The sequence below is a fragment of the Oryctolagus cuniculus genome, chromosome 18, assembly GCF_051225735.1.
Source record: "Oryctolagus cuniculus isolate XC-2025 breed Fujian yellow rabbit chromosome 18, ASM5122573v1, whole genome shotgun sequence".
Taxonomy (NCBI): domain Eukaryota; kingdom Metazoa; phylum Chordata; class Mammalia; order Lagomorpha; family Leporidae; genus Oryctolagus; species Oryctolagus cuniculus.
The window spans coordinates 13292861-13309725 of NC_142884.1; positions in this window are offsets into that span (position 1 = coordinate 13292861).

The window sequence follows — 16865 nt, forward strand, 5'->3', positions numbered from 1 at the left end:
GCAAAATGACTCCACAACCGATCGAAGTTCCAAGTGCAAAAGCTAGAATTGTAAAGCGCTTAGAACACAGAGGCGTAAACGTGCGACCTCAGATTGGAGAATAAAGTACAGCACAATGTGTACACTGGGCTGCAGAGTCTAAGATGCTGGGCAGGTGCTGGCGCTGTGGTGAAGCGGGTAAAGCCACCAGCTGCAGTGCCAGCATCCCATGTGGGAGCCGGTTCGAGTCCCAGCTGCTCCTTTTCCGATCCAGCTCTCTGCTGTGGCCTGGGAAAGCAGCGGAGGATGGCCCGAGTCCTTGGGCCCCTGCACCCATGTGGGAGACCCGGAAGAAGCTCCTGGCTCTGATCCTTGTTTAATTGGACTGCCTTTTATTATGGAACTGAATCAGATCTTTCTATAGTCTAGGAACAGGTCCCGTGTTTACAAATACATCCTCCCATTCTGTCTGTCTTCACTTTCTTGATGGTGTCCATTGGTGCACAAAAGTTTCAAATTTTGACACAGTTCAATTTATTTTCATTATTCCTTGTTATTTTTAAGTCACATGTTAAGAACTGCATGTTTCAAGGTCATGAAGACTTACACCCATGAATTCATCCAAGGGTTTTATGGTTTTGGCTCTTAAATTTAGATCTTTGAATGCTTTTGATTTAATTTCTGTATGTGGTGGTCTGGGTCATATTTAATCCTTTTAAGGATTATAATATTAATATTATGATAATATAACATGACACATATTAATATTCTATACTATAATAATTCATATTATCAGCATTATGGATAATTATTAGTGTTATTTATATTAATACTGTAATTTATTATATATTAATATTACTTGATGATAATCTGCTTTTGCTTTTCTGCATATTCAGAGGAAATATTTGAAATTAAGTCATGGTATTCATGGACAGAAATTTTAATGCTTTAAATACGTTAATATTCCTTCCCAGATTTATCTACAGTATCAGCACAAAATATCATAATCTTAGCATTTTTCTGGAAATTGATGCAATGGTTATAAAAACTGTGTAAAAGCTGAGGGCTAAGTGTGGTCAAGATGGTGTGAAAGAACTAAAAATGGAAGACTTGCTTTGGGAGCTATTACATCACATCACAAAGCTACAATACTAAGATAGTGTGCTGTTTGCTTAACATAGACCCCCTGCCGGGCCAGCTTTGCAGCAACGCAGGGAAAGCCGCAGCCTGCAGAGTCGGCTTGCGCCAGTGCGCCAGTGCAGGGCTGGCTGCTCCACTTCCAATCCAGCTCCCTGCTGTGGCCTGGGAAAGCAGTGGAGGACGGCCTAAGGGCTGGGGCCCCTGCAGCCACACGGGAGACCCGGAAGAAGCTCCTGGCTCCGGATCAATTTAGCTCCAGCCATTGCAGCCATCTGGGGAGTGAACCAGCGTTTGGAAGACCTCTCTCCCCGCCCTACCACCGCCCCCCCCCCGCCTCTGCCTTTCTGTAACTCTGCCTTTCAAATAAATACATAAATCTTTAAAAAAAAAAAAAAAGACGTTGTGCGAAAGACACCATGAAGACAGTGCAAAGGCAACCCACAGGAGAAAATATCCACACATCCTGTATCTGATGACACTCATAGCTAGAACATACAAAAACTATTACAAATTTGATCATCTAAAGTCACATAACTCACTTTAAAATGAGTACGTTCGGGGCAGGCACCGCGGCATGGCTGGTAAAGCCACCGCCTGCAATGCCGGCTTCCCAAAAGTCCTGGCTGCTACACTTCCAATCCAGCTCCCTGATAAGCGGAGCAGCAGAAGATGCCCAAGTGCTTGGGCCCCTGCACCCACATGGGAGACCCGGAAGAAGCTCCTGGCTTTGGTCTGGCTCAGCCCTGGCTGTTGTAGCCACCTGGGGAGTGAATCATTGGAGGGAAGACGTTCTCTCTTTTTCCTTTCATTCTCTCCCTCCCCCCACTTCTCTATAACTCTACCTTTCAAATAAATGAATCATTTTTTAAAGAATTTTATTTATTTGAAAGACAGAGTTACAGAGAGAGAGGTCTTCCATCCACTGGTTCACTCCCCACATGGCCGCAATGGCCAGAGCTGCGCCGATCCAAAGCCAGGAAGCAGGAGCTTCCTCCAGGTCTCCCATATGGGTGTAGGGGCCCAACGACTTGGGCCATCTTCTACTGCTTTCCCAGACCATAGCAGAGAGCTGGATCGGCTGGGACTCGAACCGGTGCCCACACGGGATGCCGGTGCTTCAGGCCAGGGCTTTAACCTGCTGCGCCACAGTGCCAGCCCTAATAAATCATTTTTTAAAATGAGTATGTTTGGGGCCAGTACTGCGGTGTAGCAGGTAAAGCCACTGTCTGCAGTGCCAGCATCACTATGGGCACCGGTTCAAGTCCTGGATGCCCCACTTCTTATCCAGCTCTCTGTATGGCCTGGGAAAACAAGAGAAAATGGCCCAAGTCCTTGGGCCCCTGCACCTGTGTGGGAGACCTGGCGGAAGCTCCTGGCTCCAGATCAGCACAGCTCCGGCCATTGCAGCCAATTAGGGAGTGAACCAGTGGATGGAAGATCTCCCCCCACCCCGGCTCTGTGTGATGTGTGTAACTCTGACTTTCAAATAAATAAGTATGTTAGTCATTGGACAAATAAAAACTGAACTCCTGTGAGATACCACTTTACACTTACTAGGATGAACAGACTAAAAACAGACATCAGATAATAACAAGTGTCGGCAAGCACGGGAAGAAACTGGAGCCACCATCCCCAGCTAGTGGCAGTGTAAAATGGTGCCACCGCATTGGCCACAATCCGGCAGCCCTCCAAGGATCAGACATATCGTTAAACTATGACGTGGCAATGCACTCTTGGGCACACACATCCCTAAGAGAAATGCAAATATTTGTCCGTGCAAAAGCGTGTTCGAGTATCCATAGCAGCACGGAATGTAACAGTGAAAGGCGGAAGCAACCTACACGCTCGTCAACTGCTGAGCAAGTGAGACATTCCGTATGCATGCAGTGCTCAGCCACCCGGAGGAGTGCAACAGTGACACAGTCTCCCAAACCGACAGACCAATGAACCTTCAAACAGGACGCCAAGCAAGAAAGGCCGCAGGAGACCGCACTGGACCTGAGCCCAGCTCTGCCTGCACAGCCTGCGTCTCGCTCCGTCCCTGGGCTTCTCTAACGACAAACAGACGAGGGGGGCTCTCAAGGAATCCTGCGTTTCCTACGGCTGCCACTTAAAAAAGAAATGCATGCATTTAGAAGCTAAAAATCCACACCAACTTGTTCTAACGGTGCTGGGGCTCGGGAGCGCAGAGCGGCTGGGGGTCGGGGTCCAGGCCGTCGAGGCAGGGCTGGCTCCTTCCGGAGGGGCCGCGGCGGAACCCCCTCCGCCCCCGGTGTGCGCCGCGCGCGCCACCTCCGCGGCCGCTGCACCTGCCGCCTCTGAGCGGGCCCCGGGCTGCCCTGGGCCCACCTGGGTCAGCGGCCGCCCGCCCCGTGGGAGGAGCCTCGCAGCGCCCACACCTGCAGCCCCCCTGTGCCCGCGGGAGGGGGCGCCTTCGCAGCTTCCAGGCATCGGGCTGTGGGCATCTCGGGGGGCCACGCTCGGGCGACCGCGAGGAGCAAGGGACACAACACGAGGGGCGGGGGCCCTGCTGCCCGGCGCTGCGCTGGAGAGCCCAGGACGCCGTCAGGGCCGCGGTTTCGGAGCCCCGCCTGCGAGGCGCTGACCCGACGCCCCCTCGGCTTCATCTTCGTGGAGATGGACGACGCCGGGTATTTCGTGGGAAAAACTCCGTGGACCAAATGAGGACCGCGCTGTGCGTGGCTCCGTGTTGTGGCGCCCCCTAGCGCCCTCTCCGCGACTCACCTCCCCTGCTCTGGCCGCGGTCCCCCCAGGAAGCCCCCATTTCCCTCTGTGTCCCAGGGGGGCTTTCTCGTGCCCGCAGCCCCCTCCCCAGGTGCCTCCGAGGCTGTCTCATGGGGTCGCACCCCGCTCCACGTGACCAGTCTCCCCGAGACGCGCTGGGGATGGAGGAAGGGGCTGCCCGGGGCGGGTGTGCAGGAGCCGAGGGCTGATGGTTCCCAGACCAGAGGAGTTGTGGTGCAGGAGTTGAGTTTTCTGGGTTCTGCCTCCGGGCTTCTTCCCGAACCCCCGTTATCAGGACTCCGTGAGGCCACAGCACGTGTCCAGCCGAGGCCCCGGCCGAGCCACCTGCTCCCCAGCCCAACCCTCACCCAGCTGCTGCCAAACCTCCTGCTGCAGCCCCCAAGAAAAGCTCCTTGTTGTTTGTTCGTCTTTCTCTTGGTCCCTTGCGCTCTCTCCTTCCTGCAGATTCTGACTGTGTCTTTCATGGCAGACACTATAGTGTCTTTCTCCGCCGAGGATTTATTTTTCTTCTGGAAGGCAAGAGCAGCCCTAAGGTTTTGGATGCTTCCATTTCTCACAGGACTCGGGAAAAGGAACAATCTCATGTACTTTGGGGAAGAAAGCTGCGCGGGATACAGCACATCCAAAAGTGATTGTACTTTGCTTTGGCACTGATTCTGGAAATTTCTCCCAAAGAAGTAGCAATACAGGCCGGCGCCGTGGCTCACTAGGCTAATCCTCCACCTTGCGGCGCCTGCACACCGGGTTCTAGTCCTGGTCGGGGCGCCGGATTCTGTCCCGGTTGCCCCTCTTCCAGGCCAGCTCTCTGCTGTGGCCAGGGAGTGCAGTGGAGGATGGCCCAGGTGCTTGGGCCCTGCACCCCATGGGAGACCAGGAAAAGCACCTGGATCCTGGCTCCTGCCATCGGATCAGCGCGGTGCGCCGGCTGCAGCGGCGGCCATTGGAGGGTGAACCAACGGCAAAGGAAGACCTTTCTCTCTGTCTCTCTCTCTCACTGTCCACTCTGCCTGTCAAAAAAAAAAAAAAAAGTAGCAATACAAGTGCATCAAGAGGAACACTAGTGCTCTAAGGTATTCATCCAAACTTCTATGTAGGAGACACAAACCAAGCATTCCTGGGGAGGAAATGGGTTAACAGGTACTGCGTCTGGCTCCTGGGACCCCATGCAGTTATATAGGTCGCGAATTGGTGCCCCTGTGGGATGCTGGCCGTGCAGGGGGTGTCTTTGCCTGCCACGCCACAGCACCGGCTCCTGATATGTTTCCATATTGGTAGAAAATGTGCTCAGTGTTCACAGGTGGAGAGAAGCATACAAGTGAGAGGTTTGGGAAACAGTGTCCATTCTTTTTATTTATTTTGAAAGTTAGAGTCACAGAGTGGGGGAGGGGGTGGCACAGGGAGAGAGAAATCCTTGAACCACTGGCCCATTCTCCAGATGGCTGCAACGGCCAGGGCCAGGCCAGGCTGAAGCCAGGAGCCGGGAGCTTCATCCAGATCTCCCACGTGGGTGCCAGGGCCCAGACACTCAGGTCGTCCTCCACTGCCCATCCCAGGCCACTAGCAGGGAACTGGATAGGAAGTGGAGGGGCCGGGACTTGAACCGACGCCCACACAGGATGCCGGCAGTGCAGGCGGCAGTCGTACCAGCTACACCACAGCGCTGGCTCCAAAGTATCTATTCTTTAAATACATCTTCTATAAGGAAATCATAAGAGCATTGATCCAGGGTCTCAGGCCTAAGCCGGGTCCCACCTGTATTCCTTTTGGTTGTGTACACCAATAACTCCTTCTAGCTTCAGTTAGTTTGAGTTGGGTTTTCTGTTTCTTTATCATTGGAAAACTCCTCTCTGGCACACATCACCATGAGCTCAGCGTCCACCCCCGTCTCTGGGGACAAGGCAGATTATGGCCGTGCCGTGTGTGTGTCTCGGGTGGTCACGGGCACTTGAGATCCGACGGCAGGCGTGCACCCCTTGCGTTGGTAGGCAGCATCTGGAGAAAACCCCAGAACCAAGCGAGCTGGGAAGCAGTGAGGCCCTGAGACGCATGCGGCAGCGTCCAAAGCGCTCCGCGTGCACGACGGCCTGGCTCGACGTCCAAACCCAGGTGAGGTCTCTCCTTTGTTGCACGCAGCTCTGTGGGACTGAAAAACAACTCGGCTTCCAGCCCCGACCCCAACCCCTTGTCAAGACACCCAGAAATGAAAGACGGCGTTGTGTGCACCTCACACGAGGGACGGCCCGCTGCGCAGAGCCTGTCTTACAGGCAAGACAGAACACCTTAGCCCGCGGCCGCTTGGCAGTTGGCGCTGAGTGGAAGACGGGAGGCGGTTGCAGAAATCTGACCCAAACGCCACTGCTGCACCTCTCCCGCAGGGCTGCGCTGCTCACCGGTCAGAGCCAAACACAACCTAGATCTGCTGTCTCCTATGGAATTTTGATGATAAAATAGGTCACAGGGGAATGCTTTATTTTTTTTAAAGATTTATTTGAAAGGCAGAATGAGAGAGAGAGAGAGAGATACGGATCTTCCATCCGCTGGTTCACCCTCCAAATGGCTGAAGCCAGGAGCCAGGAGCTCTGTCCCGTTCTCTCACACGGGGAGCAGGGTCCAAGCTCTCGGGCCGTCTCCTGCTGCCCCCCCCCCGCCCCCCGGCACTGCAGCAGGGAGCTGGAGCGGCCGCAGAGCAGCCAGAGTGGAACCGGCCTCCAGCGTGGATGTCGGTGTCACGAGTGGTGGCTTAGCTCTGGGCCAAGCGCTGGCCCCACCCATGAACCATGAAGACCCCACATTTTGCAGGTGTCCCCGCTGTATGGGCTCTCTGAGGCCAACGAGAAATCTAGGTCCTAAAGAACACCCCCATCGCCTTTGTTATGTGTCGCGCTCAGCCGCTGTCACCACCGCCTTCCTGATGAACCTGAAGACGCGGATCCTTACGGAAGCCCTTAGACCGCGGCTCGACGTCTGTAGGGCTTCTCTCCTGCGTGGCCTCTCTGGCGGGCTGAAGGGGCGGGCTCGTGGCACACACGCCCCTCCACAGGGCTTCTGAGCTGTGTGCGCCCTCCGACGACACGGAGACGCGAGTTCCAGAGGAAGCCCTTGCCACGGCCTCACGTTTGGGGCTTCCCTCCTGCGTGGACGCTCTGGTGGGCCAGGAGACGAGAACTCCAACTGAAGCCCTTCACTCGCAGGCCACACCTGCAGGGCTCCCCCCGCCCACTGTGGACGCACTGCTGGGCCCAAAGATGGGGACGCGGACTGAAGCCCTTGCCACCGGGAGGGCTTCTCCCCGGGGTGAGCCTGGTGACGAAAACCAGCATCCTGACGAGGCATCCCGTCCCCTAGGTGGGCTCTGCGGTGGACTCGCGGTGTCTGAGGGAAGTCTTTGTGACCCCCATCACAAGGGCTGGAGGTTCTGCCGCCGCGGTTTCCACGGTGAAGGGCACCATTCAAGCTGTCGCCGGAGCCTTCACACACCTGTCGCACACCTGTCACTTGTCACACACCTCACACCTGTCACCTGCCGCACACGAGTTACACACATGTCACATGCCTGTTGCACACCTGTCGCATACTTGCCACACATGTCACACACCTCACACCTTTCGCACACATGTCACACACCTGTCATGCACCTGTCGCACACACCACTCCTCCCGAGGGGACAGGCCCTTCTCCTCGCAGCTCCGAGCACACCCGCGGCATCCGCAGGGCCTCTCGCCCGTGCTGACTCTCCGAGGGGGCCGCAGGTGTGAGCGCTCACTGACCGTCTGCGCACGCCCGCCATTCCTAGGGCGCCTCTCCCCTGTGCGGGCGAACACTCACTCGGGTGCCCGGGAAGCACGGAGCGGGAACCCGTGCCCTTCTCCCACTCCACACCCGGGGCCTCTCCCCTGGGCCTAGCTGTGATGGAGCTCAAGGCTGGTCAGCGCCAGGCCTCCTCCGTTCTCGCCAGAGGTGGCTCCCAGGGGATGGCGGGACACGGGGACCAGCCCTCTGCGGACTCCGCTCACTGCCGCTCTGGCTACAGGCGTCCTCTCTTGCTTACTCCCGGGCGCCATGGTGATGAGCGATCCTTCTAGAAGCGCGCTGGCTGCACTGACCGGGCTGGTCTTCTGCGTCAGTTCGCCGACACCTGCTTCTGCAATTCCGCCACTCTCCCAGAAGTCCCTGGACTTTGAGGCTGCCGGCGCTTGCCTCTCCAAGTTTCACTGCACTGTTCTCATCTGAGAGCCCTGGTGGGGGGGATGATTTCACTTCGAGGGGAGGGAGCCGTGACGGCCCCAGTCCTCGGGTCCCCGCACCCCGTGGGAGACCTGGACGGAGTTCCCGGCTTCCTGGCGAGCGGGCTGCCCGGGGCGGCCAGGGCAGGCTGCACCTCCCGCAACCTTCTCCCGGCATCGCCGTGTCTGCGTGTTTCACGTCAATCTCACCGCGGCCCCGGTAGCAGACAAGTGCCAGCGAACACACGGTGTACACAGAAACGGGAGGTGAAACAGCGATTGTGCGGCCGAAGGTTGCAGGCCGCGTGCACACGGCGGGAGACGCCCGCCCCAGCTCGGCCCCAGCGAACCCCCTAAAGCAAACCGTCGCCTCCGCCCGCCGTGGATTCTCCTCCCGGAGGGCTCCACTTCCGATCCAGCTCTGCTATGGCCTGGGAAAGCAGTGGAAGATGGCCCAAGTGCTTGGGCCCCTGCAGCAGGAGGGAGACCTGGAAGAAGCTCCTGGCTTCAGATGGGCGCAGCTCCGGCCATTGTGGCCATCTGGGGAGTGAACCAGCGGATGGAAGACCTCTCTTCTGTGTCTCTCTCTCTGTAACTCTGACTTTCAAATAAATAAATGTTTAAAAAGGAAAAAAAAAAAAAGCGGGGGGAGAGAGGGAGGGAGTGGTTGATCCCATCCACTGGTTCGTTCCTCCAAACACCCAAACGGCCAGGGCTGGACCAGGCTGAAACCGGGATCCCAGAACTCGCCCTGGGTCTCCCACGTGGCAGCAGGAGCCCAGGCAATGGAGCTGGAGCAGAGGCGCAGGGCCCCAGTCGGTGGTGAACGAGGGCTCTCCTTGTTGCTGGACAGTGGACAGTGCCTGCCCCTTTGTCCTTTAGTTGTTTGTTTTTTTTTTTTTTTTAAGATTTATTTTACTTGAAAGAGCTACAGAGAGGTACAGCCAGAGAGAGGTCAGTCTTCAGTTCCGCTGATTCACTCCCCAAAGGACCACAATGGCAGGAGCCAGGAGCCTCCTCTGGGTCTCCCACGCGGGTGCAGGGGCCCCAGGACTTGGACCATCTTCCACTGCTTTCCCAGGCCACAGCAGAGAGCCTGCTTGGAAGTGGAGCAGCTGGGACTCCAACAGGCGCCCATATGGATGCTGGCACTGCAGGCGGTGGCCTTGCCCACCACAGCACTGGGCCCTCCTGTCAGCATTAAACCACTCCTCTGTGGGACTGGAAATGTGGCCCTGTAGATAGAGGGAGCCAAGAGCTCACACACTGATTCTCGTGCCTCCTTCACTCCGCCGGTGCCTGTATTTATAAAAGTATTTGGAGGGGCTGGCATTGTAGTGTACCAAGTTAAGCCGCAGCCTACAATGCTGGCATCCCACATAGGCAGTGGTTCAAGTCCCAGCTGCTCCACTTCCAATCCAGCTCCGGTGGCTGTATTTGATCTTGGACAGTGCCCATTTAAAGGAAGGGTAACCTCCAGTCAGGACGCAAGGGCTTCATTGCTGGTTTGAAGATGCCAGGCTTTCTGGGAACTGAAAGGGGCTCTGTGCTGGCAGGGAAGTGTGACCTGAGGGGAGGAGGCCAGATCACATCTTGAGAGTCTTGTCCCTCAGCTCTGCTTCAAGAATCTTACCACCAGGGTGGGAGTTGTGGCGCAGTGGGCTACGCTGCTGCAGGCGACACCCGCATCCCGTGTCAGCATCCTGGCTGCTCGGCTTCCGGTCCAGCTCCCTGCTAATGCACTTACTGGGAAACTCACAGATGGTGGCCCAAGTGCTTGGGGCCCAGATGGAGTTCTGGGCTGCTGGCTTCAGTCTGGATCAGTCCTGGCTGTTGTGGCCATTTGGGGACTGAATCAGTGGGTAGAAGTTAGCCCCCAATCCTCTGTAACTCTGACTTCCAAATACTTTTTAATTTTTTTTTATTTATTTGAAAGAGTTACAAGACGGGGAGAGACAGACAGCAAGTGACATCTTCCATCCACTGGTTAACCACCCCCACCAGTGGCCCCAATAGCTGGGACTGAGTCAGGCAGATGCAAGGAGCCAGGAGCTTCATCCGGATCTCCCATGTGGGTGCAGGGACCCAAGGACCTGGGCCATCCTCTGCTGCTTTCCCAGGCCATTAGCAGGGAGCTGGATTGGAAGTGGAGCAGCTGGGACTTGAACCACTGCCTATGTGGGATGCCAGCATTGTAGGCTGCGGCTTAACTTGGTACACTACAATGCCAGCCCCTCCAAATACTTTTATAAAAATTCTTGTCTTCTACATCCATACGGACCTCAGCGTCATAAAGACAATAGGATATCTTGTTGTTGTACAGCCTGGTTGAACTCAACCACAATCATTCAGAAGGTGAGAGTGGAAACAGGAGGTGGAAAGAATACACAACACATAGATTTCCATGGCAAATCAGTGATTTCCAGTAAATTCAACACCTGAAAGTAAGCTCTAACCACGTTTCTCCTTTTGAAAAACAACTTCCTAAAACAACTATAACTGTTGTGTAGAGTAAAACAAACACCCTGTACCTCATCACCAGATTCATCTGTGGCTTTTCTTCTTTAAAAAAAAATCACATCGGCCGGCGCCGCGGCTCACTAGGCTAATCCTCCGCCTAGCGGCACTGGCACACCGGGTTCTAGTCCCAGTCGGGGCGCTGGATTCTGTCCCGGTTGCCCCTCTTCCAGTCCAGCTCTCTGCTGTGCCCGGGAGTGCAGTGGAGGATGGCCAAGTGCTTGGGCCCTGCACCCCATGGGAGAAGCACCTGGCTCCTGCCATTGGATCAGCGCGGTGCGCCGGCCACAGTGCGCCGGCCGTGGCGGCCATTGGAGGGTGAACCAACGGCAAAGGAAGACCTTTCTCTCTGTCTCTCTCTCTCTCTCACTGTCCACTCTGCCTGTCAAAAAAAAAAAAATCACATCTCCAGTATCGTAGCATTTCTTCCTAGAATTTTTCACATCTGTCTCTAAATAAAGACACTATGTAGCCCTAAATACCTGTGTTATATAAAGGTGAAATTCTCCAATGATCATCTCACTTAAACTTTTTTAAAAAATACATGTATTACTTATTTGAAAGCAGATTTACACTGCGAGAGAAGGAGAGACAGAGAGAGGTCTTCCATCCACTAGTTCACTCCCCAAATGGCTGCAATGGCTGGAGCTGTGCCAAACCAAAGCCAGGAGCTCCCATGTAGGTACATGGGCCCAAGCACTTGGACCATCTTTCTGTTTTCCCAGGCACATTAACAGGGAGCTGGATTGGAAGTGGAGCAACCGGGAATTGAACCTACGCACATATGGGATGCTGGCACTGCAGACGGTGGTTTAACCCACCATGCCACAGTGCTGGTCCCCCGCTTATCTCTTTCAAATCAAGTAAATAACAAAAAATATCTGTTCATTAGTTTGTAATATTTATTGAGTTTCTTTTAAAAGACTCTTCTCTCCAGATTTTCTGTATAGAAATGTGTAGATTCAGTTTGATTCAGGTTTTTGTTTTCTGGGTTTTTTGTTTTTTTGTTGTTTTTTAGGACTACATCACCAGAGGTCCTTTTTCCACTTCCTATTATTCTCCCCAGAAGTTGTCGAAATCCCCTAAAGAGAACAAGATGAGGATGTTCTCTATCAAACATTAAAATGGTAATTAGGGGTCAACGCTGTGGCACAGCGGGTAAAGCTACCACTTGCAGTGCCGGCTTCCCATATGGGTGCCGGTTCAAGTCCCTGCTGCTCCACTTCCGATCCAGCTCTCTATGGCCTGGGGAAGCAGCAGAAGATGACCCAAGTCCTTGGGCCCCTGCACCTGTGTGGGAGACCCGAAAGAAGCTCCTGGCTTCAGACTGGTGCAGCTCCAGCCATTGTGGCCAACTGGGGAGTGAACCAGCGGATGGAAGACCTCTCTACTTCTAACTCTCTCTCTCTCTCTCTCAATCTCCCTTCTCTCTCTCTGCCTCTCCTTCTCTGTGTGTAACTCTTTCAAATAAATCTATTTTTATTTTTCAAATAAATCTATTTTTTTTAAAAAAGTGCTTGCAGAAAATTCATAATAAAGAGAAAATTTTGTAGACAAACAAATGGGTAGGGGGGACACAATATATGTCAAAGAACAGATGTGAGAACTATAGAACACTTCTCAGGACTATGCAAAGCAGAAGACAACGGAGTGTAGAAAGGGAAAAAAAAGACAATTTTGTATCCAAAATTTCAAAATTGTATTCAAACATTTCAAAAATGAAGATGGAATGAAAAAAAAATTTTTTTGGACAGGCAGAGTGGACAGTGAGAGAGAGACAGAGAGAAAGGCCTTCCTTTTCCGTTGGTTCAGCCCCCAAATGGCCACTACGGCCGGCGCACTGTGCCAATCCAAAGCCAGGAGCCAGGTGCTTCTCCTGGTCTCCCATGGGGTGCAGGGCCCAAGCACTTGGGCCATCCTCCACTCACTCCCGGGCCACAGCAGAGAGCTGGACTGGAAGAGGGGCAACCGGGACAGAATCCAGCGCCCCAACCGGGACTAGAACCCGGTGTGCCGGCACCGCAGGGGGAGGATTGATTAAGTGAGCCGCGGTGCCAGCCATGAAAACTTCTTAAGACAAATGAAAGCTGAGAGAATTCATAGCAACAGACCAGTAGCATAATAGCAAAGGAAGCTCTTCAGGTGAAAGAATACACAGCACAGAAATTCACATCTCCATGGCAAATCAGTGATTTCCAGAGGCAGCTATAAATTGAGTTCTGAGAGAGAACGGGCTCTCTACAGCAAAAACAATAGCAATATAGTCTGGCTTTCTAACACGAGCAAAAGAAAAATGTTTGAAAGCAACTGCCTAAGAGTTTTGAGGAATAAATTTAGGGTGCATGATAGAAGTAGGATATGTTATGTAAAGATAGTGTGTGGAGGGCCAGTGCTGTGGCGCAGCGAGTTAAGCCGCCATCTGCAATGCCAGCATCCCATATGGGCGCTGGTTCAAATCCTGGATGCTCCACTTCCAATTCAGCTCTCTGCTAATGGGTTGGGAAAGCAGCAGAAGATGGTCTACATCCTTGGGCCCCCACACCCATATGGAAGAAGCCCCTGGCTCCTGGCTTCAGCCTGGCCCAGCCCTGACATTGTAGACATTTGGGGAATGAACCAGAGGATCTCTCTCTCTTTCAAGTAAATAAATCTTTTTTAAAAATAATTTGTGATTGAAGATGTATATTACAAATTCTATAGTAACTACTAAAACAATAAAGTAGAAATAGGCCAATTGTGTGCTGTGGCGCAGTGGGTTAACGCCCTGGCCTGAAGCGCTGGCATCCCATATGGGCACCGGTTCGAGTCCTGGCTGCTCCACTTCCAATCTAGCTCTCTGCTGTGGCCTAGGAAAGCGGTAGAAGATGGCCCAAGTCTTTGGGCCCCTGCACCCACATGGAAGACCCGGAAGAGGCTCCTGGCTCCTGGCTTCGGATTGGCACAGCTCTGGCCGTTGTGGCCAATTGGGAAGTGAATCATCCAATGGAAGACTTTCTCTCTCTCTCTGCCTCTCCTCTCTCTGTGTAACTCTGACTTTCAAATAAATAAATCTTTAAAAATAAAAATTTCAAGTTAATTAAAACTGTATAATGAGGAAAAGTAACAAAGAAAACTTAAAAATAGATTTATACCTGATCATATCAATAACTACATAAAATACAACATGACATAAACATACCACTTACCAGGTAGAAACTGTCAGGTTGGAGAAGCAAGCAAGAATGATGAAAATAAAGCTGACTGGGTGTCTTAATATGAGGCAAACATGAACAAAAAGAAAGCCGGATTGGTGATACTAAAAGCATGCAAAGTAGACATCAAAACAAGGAATATAAACAGGGAGAAGAGGGATAGTAAATAAATGATAAAGAGGAAATCTCTCTACCTCAAATTAAGTGTACATGCACAAAACAACAGAGCTTCTGGGTGGTAATAATGCCATCTTAAGTGTTAAAGTGACAATTTAATCATATAGATAGGATTAAGTAGTAAAGGGATCATATAAATAAGATCAAATGTCTGATAATAACAATCATAGAATTACAAAGGAGAGAATGTTCTAACATGGGAAGCAGTCCACGCAGCAGACTCAGAATGACAATCACTATAAATAGCACTCTGACCTCAAAATCAGCCCTTAAGGCATTCTGGTCTGGCTGAAAAGCTCATAAGAGCATTTCAGGCATGGAAAGCCAAGACACTCTGGAAAAAAAAAATACTACATGAAGGATCTTGGTGAGACCACAGTGGAAAGAAGTGGCCATCAAAGAAAGATGTACTTTTCTCTGAAAGGAGGCGAGATGCGTTATCAGGTAAAGCTAGCTGCTGCCTGCAGTGCTGACATTCCATATGGGCACTGGTTCCAGTCCTGGCTGCTCCACTTCCAATCCAGCTCTCTATGGCCTGGGAAAGCAGAAGGCTCAAATACTTGGGCTTCTGCACTCACATGGGAGACCCAGAAGCTCCTGGCTCCTTATTGGCACAATTCTGGCCATTTGGAGAATGAACCAGCAGATGGAAGACCTCTCTCTCTCTCTGCCTCTCTGTAACTGTTTCAAATAAAAAAGTCATCCTAAAAAAGATTCCTTTCTCTAGGGGATTACAAAATTACAGTTTAAAGAGGTGCTTTTAATTAGGTGACAAGTGCTACATTTTTGAAACTTGAAAGGGAGAGTTACAAAGAGGCAGGGAGGGGTCCGGCGCTGTGGCACAGTGGGTTAAAGCCCTGGCCTGAAGCACCAGTATCCCATATGGGTGCCAGTTCAAGTCCCGGCTGCTTCACTTCCAATCCAGCTCTCTGCTATGGCCTGAGAAAGCAGTAGAAGTCGTCCTTGGGCCCCTGCACCCACGTGGGAGACGTGGAAGAAGTTCCTGGCTCCTGGCTTCGGATCAGCATAGCTCTGGCTGTTGCGGCCATCTGGAGAGTCAACCAGTGGGTGGAAGATCCCTCTCTCTCTTCCTCTCCTCTCTTTGACTTTCAAATAAATAAAATAAATCTTAAAAAAAAAGAGGCAGACAGAGAGGAAGAGATAGTAAAGTCAGGTGCAAACCAGGAGCCTGGAATTTCATCCTGGTCTCCCATGTGGGTGCAGAGGCCCAAGGATTTGTTGGGACTCAAACCAGTGCTCAGACAGGGCTGAGTTGAACAGGCTGTACCATTTACTACAACTTGCAATTAATCCCACAAATCTAAATTTCCTCACACGAAACAAATGGATCAGATGAACTACGCATTATACATTGCTTTAGTCTGAGTACATCCTCCAGACCCCCTGGGTGGGGGTAATTAGGTGGTGGTTTTTTTTTTTAGAGATTTATGTATTTACTTGAAAGAGTTACAGAGAGAGAGAGAGAGAGAGAGAGAGAAAGAGAAGGAGAGGTGGAGGGTTGGGGGAGAGAGAGGCCTTCCATCTGCTGGTTCACTCCCCAGATGGCTGCAATGGCCGGAACTGAGCCAATCCAAAGCCAGGAGCCAGGAGCTTCTTCTAGGTCTCCCACATGGGTGCAGGGGCCCAAGGACTTGAACGACATCTTCTACTGCTTTCCCAGGCCACAGCAGAGAGCTAGATCAGAAGTGGACAGCCGGGACACAAACCAGCATCCATATGGGATGCCGGCCCTGCAGGCAACAGCTTTACCCACTAAGCCACAGTGCCGGCCCCAGTAGTGGGGGGTCTTAAAAAAGAAAAAAAAAAGATGGGGGGTTGCCAGTAAGAAGGATCCATGCCTTTCTCCAAGGACGGGGCAGGAGGGAATTCTTGCTCTCAAGGGACTGCATTAATTACAAGGGCACTATTCTAAAGAAGGGCCTGTGCTTCTTCCTCATGTACCAAACTTTTTTACTTTCTCCACCCCAAAGTGAAACAGCACAAGCACCTCACCAGTGCTGGCCACTGGTGTTGGACTTTTCAACCTCCACAGCCACAAACCAACACTCTTTCTAGGGGTGCAGTCAGTCCCAGGTGTTTTGTTACACTAACAGAAAAGACTCAGGAAGACGTACAGCTCCACACAGTCAGAACTTTCCATTAAAAATGTGATGCTATTTTCAAAAGTTGATTTACTTCTCAAATCTGGAAGGTGCAAGTGCTGAACTGAGATACACTTACCTGTATTATCATGCTTTTCACAGATGCGCTGGTTTCAGCAAAACTGAAATTTGCTTAGCTCAGGGTCTAGTAAACTACAAAGAGCCAGACGTTAAATGTTTTAGGCTTTGTGGGCCACATACAGTTTCCATAGCACATTTTTTCTTGTAACCATAAAAATGTAAAATCTCAGCTCTTGGGCTGTTCAAAAATGGGATACAGGTCAGATCTGGTCAGCAGCCTACAGTTTACTTATCCCTGGTTTAGTAACATAATATAAACAGAAATATAATAGCAACATCTACGTTGAAAATAAACACTGTACAATTCTCAATATGCTAGGCATAGGCTTTTTTCTCCTTATAATGGAACTAAGAAATGTTATCGTCAACATTGGAGATACAGGCATGTTGGCAGAGAGGTTAGGCATCTTTCCTGTGGTTATTCAACTAGCAAATGGCTGAAGTGAACAAGAAAGATTAGTTTCTCTTTGTAACCACTATTCTTAACTGATTTGCTAGTTTCTCCTAAAATGTCTTGGACCTTGTAGAAACACCACAGGGCATGGTCCATGATGGTGTGAGAATTTTGTCAAACTCCCTGAGAGGGTACAAGAGGAGAATGAGGCAAACGGAGGTGGCATTGTTGGCAC